The sequence below is a fragment of the Telmatherina bonti genome, assembly GCF_933228915.1.
Source record: "Telmatherina bonti genome assembly, chromosome: 12".
Taxonomy (NCBI): domain Eukaryota; kingdom Metazoa; phylum Chordata; class Actinopteri; order Atheriniformes; family Telmatherinidae; genus Telmatherina; species Telmatherina bonti.
In genome coordinates, this window is record NC_136610.1 from 3,989,306 (window position 1) to 3,999,403 (window position 10,098).

Sequence of the window (10,098 nt, forward strand, 5' to 3'; positions counted from 1 at the left end):
CTACTTCATGCTAACACTGTGCAGGGGTCTACTTCATGCTAACACTGTACAGGGGTCTACTTCATGCTAACACTGTACAGGGGTCTACCTCATGATACTACTTTACAGGGGTCTACCTCATGCTACTACTTTACAGGGGTCTACCTCATGCTAACACTTTACAGGGGTCTACCTCATGCTACTATTTTACAGGGGTCTACCTCATGCTACTACTTTACAGGGGTCTACCTCATGATACTACTTTACAGGGGTCTACCTCATGCTACTACTTTACAGGGGTCTACCTCATGATACTACTTTACAGGGGTCTACCTCATGCTACTACTTTACAGGGGTCTACCTCATGCTAACACTGTACAGGGGTCTAACTCATGCTACTACTTTACAGGGGTTTACCTCATGCTAACACTGTACAGGGGTCTAACTCATGCTACTACTTTACAGGGGTTTACCTCATGCTAACACTGTACAGGGGTCTAACTCATGCTACTACTTTACAGGGGTTTACCTCATGCTACTGCAGTACAGGGGTCTACTTCATGCTAACACTGTGCAGGGGTCTACTTCATGCTAACACTGTACAGGGGTCTACTTCATGCTAACACTGTACAGGGGTCTACCTCATGCTACTACTTTACAGGGGTCTACCTCATGCTACTACTTTACAGGGGTCTACCTCATGCTAACACTGTACAGGGGTCTACTTCATGCTAACACTGTGCAGGGGTCTACTTCATGCTAACACTGTACAGGGGTCTACTTCATGCTAACACTGTGCAGGGGTCTACTTCATGCTAACACTGTACAGGGGTCTACTTCATGCTAACACTGTACAGGGGTCTACCTCATGCTACTACTTTACAGGGGTCTACCTCATGCTAACACTGTACAGGGGTCTACCTCATGCTACTACTTTACAGGGGTCTACCTCATGCTAACACTGTACAGGGGTCTAACTCATGCTACTACTTTACAGGGGTTTACTTCATGCTACTGCAGTACAGGGGTCTACTTCATGCTAACACTGTGCAGGGGTCTACTTCATGCTAACACTGTACAGGGGTCTACTTCATGCTAACACTGTACAGGGGTCTACCTCATGCTACTACTTTACAGGGGTCTACCTCATGCTACTACTATGCAGGGGTCTACCTCATGCTACTACTATGCAGGGGTCTACCTCATGCTACTACTATGCAGGGGTCTACCTCATGCTACTACTATGCAGGGGTCTACCTCATGCTACTACTATGCAGGGGTCTACCTCATGCTACTACTATGCAGGGGTCTACCTCATGCTAACACTGTGCAGGGGTCTACCTCATGCTACTACTATGCAGGGGTCTACCTCGTGCTCCGCTGTATAGGGGTGTACCTCATGGTACTGCTATAGAAGGGTTTACCTCATGGTTTTTTCAGTGACATAATTTAATTTATGTGAGAGGATTTGGACCATGATGCCGTAGATGATTTAGTAATAACTAAAGTGATCAGATGGGTGATAAGTCATGTTAAAATACTGACACTGAAGAAGTACCGAAACTACTCAGAGCAAGCAAAGAAAAATCTTCAGATTGATATGAAGTTATTGGAACCTGAAGCTGATTTGATTGCTCTGCCTTTTATGATTAGTCCAAGTTTAAAAACATGTGTTTGGCTCTTTGAATGGAAGATTTCCAAGATTATTCCTTTTACTTAAATAAATAAAGAAATCCTCTGAAGTAGGAGTAGCAGGCCTTACTTGCAATAGGTAAAATAATTGAACAAGTAATAAATGAGCAAAATAGATTACTTTGGGACAAACGGGATAAACTCAACACATCAAGTGCATATAAAAAGCGTTACTGAGTAGAAACAAATGAGTTATGAATAAAGAAAAACTAAATGTTTTGTTTGGGTTAAAAAACTGTGTTTAGGAAAGATCTTAAGCTATGCTTAACTACGGGTGAGGTAGTTATTAGACAAGTATCAGTGAACCTATTGGGAGTCATTGTGGACAGTCAAATGTCCTAGAATAGTCTTGTTGAGGGGATAATGTGGATAATAGGTAGAGGAATGGCTGGGATTAAATATTACAGGGAATTTATGCCCAGTCATCTAATTAAATGAGTGATCCAACAACTAGTCTTGTCATATTTAGACTATTGTTCTCTAAAGTACAACAAAACGTAGCCTCGATAGGCTGCAGGTCGCTCAGAACAAGGCTGCAACATTAGTTCTGCAATGAATCGCTGTCTGTCGTGGTTACATGTAGAAAGTAGATCCAACGTTCACATGTTGACATGTTAAATAAGAAAAGTAGTTATGACTGAAACACCACAAATATTGATTAAAAGATGGACATTTTTCTCTTAAATCTGACCTAGTTCATTGCTGTTCACTCTGAAGAATGGCAGAAAAAGTTTGTGCTTTTCATTTCACCTCATGCAGGATCATCTTCTCTGAATTCTCACCATCACCAGACATATTTAATATAGTATTTCATGCAGCACTGTTTCATAAAACAGGACACATGAAGCAAAGTGGTATTTGTTTTAGTGGGAGTCAAGCTGAGCAAAGAATTGCGTAAAATCAGCATGCAGTCATTTTCCTCCTGCGGGTTGCAGCAGTTCTGTCTCATGTGGAAAATAAAAGCACTGAGCAGCAGCTGGACGTGACCATCTCCGCGCTGATGGAGGCATGCTGCTGAAACTGGACAGTAGAGATTAAACTTTACCTTTGCTTTGTCAAGGTGAGACGGTTCAGCTGGGAGGAATCTCCTTCTGTCCAACGATGTTAAAGTAGTAAATGTTCTCCCCGGATGTGGCAGATGTGCTCCTCCTTGCGTCGTTATGTTATTGTTGTTGCTGGTTAAAACGTTCTAACAAGGACAAACTGAGACACTTTACTCTCTTCTGTTTATTACATTTGGCAAGTATCATTTGGTCAGATCAATAGTTTTCTACCTTCAGCAGTCACCTTGCCTTCAGACCAATATTGATTCACGCCGCGAGAACAAAAAAGACGTTCCTCTCATTAAATGAGGAAGCAGAGAGACCACCGGCATGGAGTCATCTAACGGAGATGACAGCAGGTAAAAGATGATTTTCCATCATCTGCATCATCATCAGTCTGGGTAGAGTGTCTAGGATGGTTCAGACTGCAGACGCCGTCATCATGACCGTGTTCGTGTCTGAACACGGCAGGCTGCTCATCAACACAATCATCCATGTAGATTTTACATTTCTATTCATATTTACATCACAGTAAATGTTTGTATCCTGTTTATATACAAGTCAGGATACAGACGTGGGGGGGGGGTCAACTACCCCCCAGCCAATGTGAAGGAGGTTTTTTCCCCGGCTCTTTCAGGAACTTTTATTACCCAACACACCAGCAGGAGGCAGTAGAAGCCACTGGTGATGTGAGATTATTTGAGCATATTTATTTCCTTGGTTTGGTCACAATAAACACAAGAGGAGTTTATAAATGTTTCTATGTGAAAACCGTTTGGAGAGTCTCTGTTTCAGGGCTGAAGTCTGAGTGATGGCATCACGGTAAAGGAAACCAACCTTCTCTGTGTCAGGCAGGGAACCAGGCTGCCATGACAAGAAGCAGCTTGTCGGCGTGTTTACATGTAATATCTGGTTTTATATTTAACCAACCTTCCTTTTCTGCATTCTAACTTTCCAAACATGATGCTTGCAAGATGCAGATCTCAATGAAAAAAGGTTTTAAAAGGAGGCGGCAGAAATTTGGAGGGAAAATGTGAGGAATGAGCAGGAGAAAGAGTAGAAACATCTCATTACTCTTTGTATAAATTCCAGACATCATGTTGCACAATAAATAACATGTTTTCAGTCAAATCTAGCTGCAGCACTACTACGGCACTAGATTTGGATGTTTATGAGATATTTTGGTGCCCAGAACAATAACTGTTGTCTCCAGCTGAGAATCATCCTGATCTGTTCGTTAAATTCTTTCTCTGCTCACTTTGGGAACTCTTGTCTTTTACATTTTTACTTGGAAGTTGTTGGGGTTTTTTTTTGGTTTTTTTTTTAAAGAAGAGATGATTATAAAATAACATGATTTAAAGGCATTTTAAAGGTGATTACTTGACTTATTCCTGGAATTAGTTAACACATAGTTGGGGTTAGTTTACTTGGGAACCATTAGTGTAATAACTACTAAATAAACACAACTGATACTTTCATGCAAAAAACAAAGTTTATTTTTCATCTTTATACTGAAAATGAAAGAATGGAGGTGATTTCCTCCTGCAGGGGGCACTGTTGCATCACAGCTGATGCTTCATCGTTCAACAGGGACTGGCTGCCTAGAAGGACTCTGAGGTTGTAAATAAAAAAGACACAAATACACACATTATGGAAAAAAGTCTTTGGATATTCAGAATTCAGAAGCTTGTCTACGTATGACCAATCATTTACCGCCATCAAATAAACAAAACAAATATTCAGATTAACAGACAAACCAGGAAATCTGACATCTTCCACCATCTCCTCTCATCTCCCCACAGCACACACATGCCATCTAATGCAACAACTCTTCTCTTGCTTTGATGAAGGTAAAAGCAGAATTCAAGTACTTGAACTGTCGAGAGCAAGTGCACGTGTGTGCACACGCACTCGTACACACACATAACACATTGAGCTGAAGAGTAAAGCAGTAGCTGCTGTTTGTGCTAATAGCATGGGTGATGAGTGACATCCCGGTGCTCGGGGATGACACATGCTTGGACTGTATTTGCTACAGTAACCTCAGAGGCATCTGTGAGTCACCATGGTTATTCATTAACCCCTCAAAGCAGAGTCCTGTCGCCTGATTGGTGGATGGAAGGCGAGCAGAATCAACATGGTGCAGGTGGATGAGGTCAGAACAGAGCAGACCCATGGGAAACGGAGCACTCTGAGCTATTATTATGGATCTGTCTGCACAGACAGGAAGGTTGTGGTTGGCCTCATGTGATTTTGCTCCACAAGCTGGATTAGACTCCCTTTTACCCAATGAGCTGTAAAAGTTCTTCCCTGATTGGCTTAAATGTTGCGATGATGACGGTTTTCTCATTGTGTGAAGGCTGTGTAGCCCAGAAAGATCTCATCCTGAGACGTTCACACAGACACTGTCCATGTGTTCAGAGATAGTCGGAGATAGGAGTAAGAAAACGCAAATAGAACGACATTAGGACTATAATACGACTATTCAATCCTGCAGGAATAACTGGATCCTGAAGGAATGACTGGATCCTGCAGGAATAACTGGATCCTGCGGGAATGACTGGATCTTGCAGGAATAACTGGATCCTGCGGGAATGACTGGATCCTGAAGGAATGACTGGATCCTGCAGGAATAACTGGATCCTGCGGGAATGACTGGATCTTGCAGGAATAACTGGATCCTGCGGGAATGACTGGATCTTGCAGGAATAACTGGATCCTGCGGGAATGACTGGATCCTGAAGGAATGACTGGATCCTGCAGGAATAACTGGATCCTGCGGGAATGACTGGATCCTGCAGGAATGACTGGATCCTGCGGGAATGACTGGATCCTGAAGGAATGACTGGATCTTGCAGGAATGACCGGATCCTGAAGGAATGACTGGATCCTGCAGGAATGACTGGATCCTGCGGGAATGACTGGATCCTGCAGGAATGACTGGATCCTGCGGGAATGACTGGATCCTGAAGGAATGACTGGATCTTGCAGGAATGACCGGATCCTGAAGGAATGACTGGATCCTGCAGGAATAACTGGATCCTGCGGGAATGACTGGATCTTGCAGGAATAACTGGATCCTGCGGGAATGACTGGATCCTGAAGGAATGACTGGATCCTGCAGGAATAACTGGATCCTGCGGGAATGACTGGATCTTGCAGGAATAACTGGATCCTGCGGGAATGACTGGATCCTGAAGGAATGACTGGATCCTGCAGGAATAACCGGATCCTGCGGGAATGACTGGATCCTGCAGGAATGACTGGATCCTGCGGGAATGACTGGATCCTGAAGGAATGACTGGATCTTGCAGGAATGACCGGATCCTGAAGGAATGACTGGATCCTGCGGGAATGACTGGATCCTGCAGGAATGACTGGATCCTGCGGGAATGACTGGATCCTGAAGGAATGACTGGATCTTGCAGGAATGACCGGATCCTGAAGGAATGACTGGATCCTGCAGGAATGACTGGATCCTGCGGGAATGACTGGATCCTGCAGGAATGACTGGATCTTGCAGGAATGACCGGATCCTGAAGGAATGACTGGATCCTGCAGGAATGACTGGATCTTGCAGGAATGACCGGATCCTGAAGGAATGACTGGATCCTGCAGGAATGACTGGATCCTGCGGGAATGACTGGATCCTGCAGGAATGACTGGATCCTGCGGGAATGACCGGATCCTGAAGGAATGACTGGATCCTGCAGGAATGACTGGATCCTGAAGGAATGACTGGATCTTGCAGGAATGACCGGATCCTGAAGGAATGACTGGATCCTGCAGGAATGACTGGATCCTGAAGGAATGACTGGATCTTGCAGGAATGACCGGATCCTGAAGGAATGACTGGATCCTGCAGGAATGACTGGATCCTGCGGGAATGACTGGATCCTGCAGTCTTCCACCAGTGTGTCAACATGACTCCTGTAGAATCCATATGATCCTTCTGAACTTTAATCATTCTGATTGATGATTTACATACAGTTTCCTTAATCATCCTGAAACCCTGACTGGGACTAAGTGGTGTAGAAAAAGGTATAGAAAATGAATTACAGTTAAGTTCAAAGTTGAAAGTAATAAGATGTGATATAATACACAAAAGATGTTCAAAAACAGAATTGCTGTGTGCAGTCTGCGAGGTAAAGCCATGTTACAGAAGCCAGATGTACGTACCACCCTAAAAAGCAGAAATATTTCCATTTATGGACTAAGTGATGATTTAAAATCATGTATTAATATTTTCCATTTAAAAAAAATTAAAAGAAATTGTTATTGGATAAATGTAAAAAAGACTGTCACGCTGTTTTTCGGGCAGATTTGACACCCTTCTCTTGATTGATTAAATGACTTGAACTGATTTAATTAATTAAATGACAATTTCCTATTGATCCAAAGCGTGATCCTTGGTTTATGGGAAACATATATGGTATATTGCTGACATATAACACTGCCATAGTTACAGAAAATGAGTATTTCTTACAGTTAATTGAATGTTATAACATGAAAGTATCATTGGCCATCCTTGCCTTATCTGTGGGAAGGCACCACTGATGCAGGAGTGGATGTTGGAGCAATCTAGGTCCTTTGGACCCCCCGCCCTGCATGTTTTAGAAGCAACCTTACCTTAAAACACCTAAATGAAATAATTGATCCATTAAAACGCTGAAAAGAACTTGATGGGGAATTTGGTTAATTGGAATCTGGGTGTTGGGCTTGGAACATGCTTGAGACATGCAGGGCAGTGGTGCTTGACCAGGAAACACTGGTAAGAGCATCATATAGTCCACCAGTCTAGAAAAGGTTTAACCTGTTCTTTACCACTGTGTCACCAGAAGTACATTTTTAGTTAATCTTTAAATTTGGCATAATTATGGGTGTGCCCTTTTGATTGACAGGTATCTGATATCCGGCAGCTGGAAGGAAGAGGGTAGCACACCTGCAGCTTTGAGCCGGGTAAAGGCACAACTTAGCTTTAGCCCACCTGCCTCCGTCACCTACTGAACAATTGGTTGTCTGGCAGTTTGTTGGAAAGCTTTCATGTGATGTGCTCTGCACCGGCTTGGTAAATGATGCTGTCCCCACATCACCTGTGGAGAGCTACTACCGTCCTGCAGGCTGGTGATTCCATCAGAACAACCAGAGTTATCCACAGCATGGGTCCGGAACCGGAGTTAGTCCCAGCACAGGACCGGAACCGGAGTTAGTCCAAGCATGGAACCGGAACCAGAGTTATCCCCAGCATGGTACTGGAGTTAGTCCCAGCACGGAACCGGAACCAGAGTTATCCCCAGCATGGTACTGGAGTTAGTCCCAGCACGGAACCGGAACCAGAGTTATCCCCAGCATGGAACTGGAGTTAGTCCCAGCACGGAACCGGAACCAAAATTATCCCCAGCATGGAACTGGAGTTAGTCCCAGCACGGAACCGGAACCAGAGTTATCCCCAGCATGGAACTGGAGTTAGTCCCAGCACAGTACCGGAACCGGAGTTAGTCCCAGCACGGAACTGGAACCGGAGCTAGTCCCAGCACCGAACGGGAGTTAGTCTCAGCGTGGAACCCGAACAAGAATTATTCCCAGCATGGAACCGGAACCGGAGTTAGTCCCAGCATGGAGCTGGAACCAGAATCATGCCCAGCACAGAACCACAACCAGAGCTATTCCCAGCACAGAACCAGAACTGGAGTTAGTCCCAGCAGAGAACCGGATCCAGACTTATCCTCAGCACACAATCAGCCTTCTGGATCAGTTTGTTTAGTCGCTGGTAATGCTGCTCCAGCAGATGTTGCAATGCTGATTGCAGTTTCTGCAACATATGACTGTGCACATTCATACAGGTGGTCCAGGAGAACATCGGCTCTGAGGGTGTGTTGTTGCTCAGGAAACACATTCAGGAGACGCAGTTAGGCAATGGTAACCATCACTCCAACTTGTTATTGGATGTGTCAGAATTCCTTAAAACAAAGCTTTACCCAACTCGCCTTCTTTCCATTCAGAGTGGCAGCAATACAAGAAAGAAGCTCTGCCAAACTGTCCTCTTTGATGGGATTTAGCTCACAACCTCTTCAGTGACGAATATATTAGACAGCTTAGATGGATTAGATAAAATAAAAGTTGAAGATAGAATATGTATAAATTTAATTTTATTTATGCCTCAACAAGCATCCTGTGGACTTTAAAATGTCAGAGACATGGGCCAAATATGAGGTGGGATTTGAGCTCCACACCTTCAGGGTGTAGGGTGTCGTGTTTAAACAATACAACGCAGGTATTCAGTCATTTCAAGACACAGCTCAGAACCCATGTTGCTGCTGTTGCTAAGCAACATCCAGCAGGTTTCAAATTCTCTGCTGACATCATCTGGATGGGCGGGGATGAATTTCTGCTTTGACGCTTTGTGACATCATTATGACACCATTTATCCAGTAAAGGCCCTCCAGATCATTCTAACTTTTTGTACCAGAGGAAACACGAGTGTTTGGACGTTAGAAAGAACTTTACGAATCAGATAAACAGACATTGTGAATTGCAAGTAGAAGTACTTTTTTCCAAAATGGTATGAGGATGCAAGATTGAGAACCAACAATCACAGAGTTTTCATTTGCAGATTCTGACTACAAATCGATGGACAACGTCCATGATGACTCCCTCCTGGATGATTTTCCACCCGACTTCCAGGATAACGGTAAGTGTATCTCTGCTGAGTCCTTCAGTGATGAGGATTACCCGGTGTTGCTGGTGAAAACTCCTGAACAACGTCAGAAACAAAGTACAGATGGTGCAATGTGTGACAAAAGTAAAACACAAGATCAACATTTAGAGTCTGTGAAGGAGGTGTTGGTAGTAATTCCACACTTGTGACCTCTACAAGACTCTTTATGCAACTGATTTAAGTCTGTAATCTCCCCAGATTGTCTGGTCAGAGGAGATGATTGTAGACATCAGTTACACTCATGCCACTCTTAACTATTGATGATCAATGCAGATTATGATGAGGTTTATGTTTAGTTTCACGCATGCATAAACACTTCTTTAAAGAAAAGTATGGGTGTCTAAATGAAAGAAAAGGAGTCCAAAGACAGGAGAAAGTTGCTGTCCCTTCATGGCTGCTATCTGTTGACTAATGAGGGGTGACGGTGGAAGACCACGATGACTCGGTTTGTTTTAGAAATTTAGGTCCTTTGCTCCAAGCAAATAAGACTGATGATGTGTGGGAGAGTTCGTCTTCATGTTATGTCATCGGCTGGATCGTCACTGGAGTGGACGTAGTGCCAGGAACTGTTCTCAGTTAGCTCTTGAATATCGGTAACTCTGGGACCGACAAACACTTTGTAGTGACATGATGGTGACTGCAACCAGTTTAGAACAGTGGTAGAAT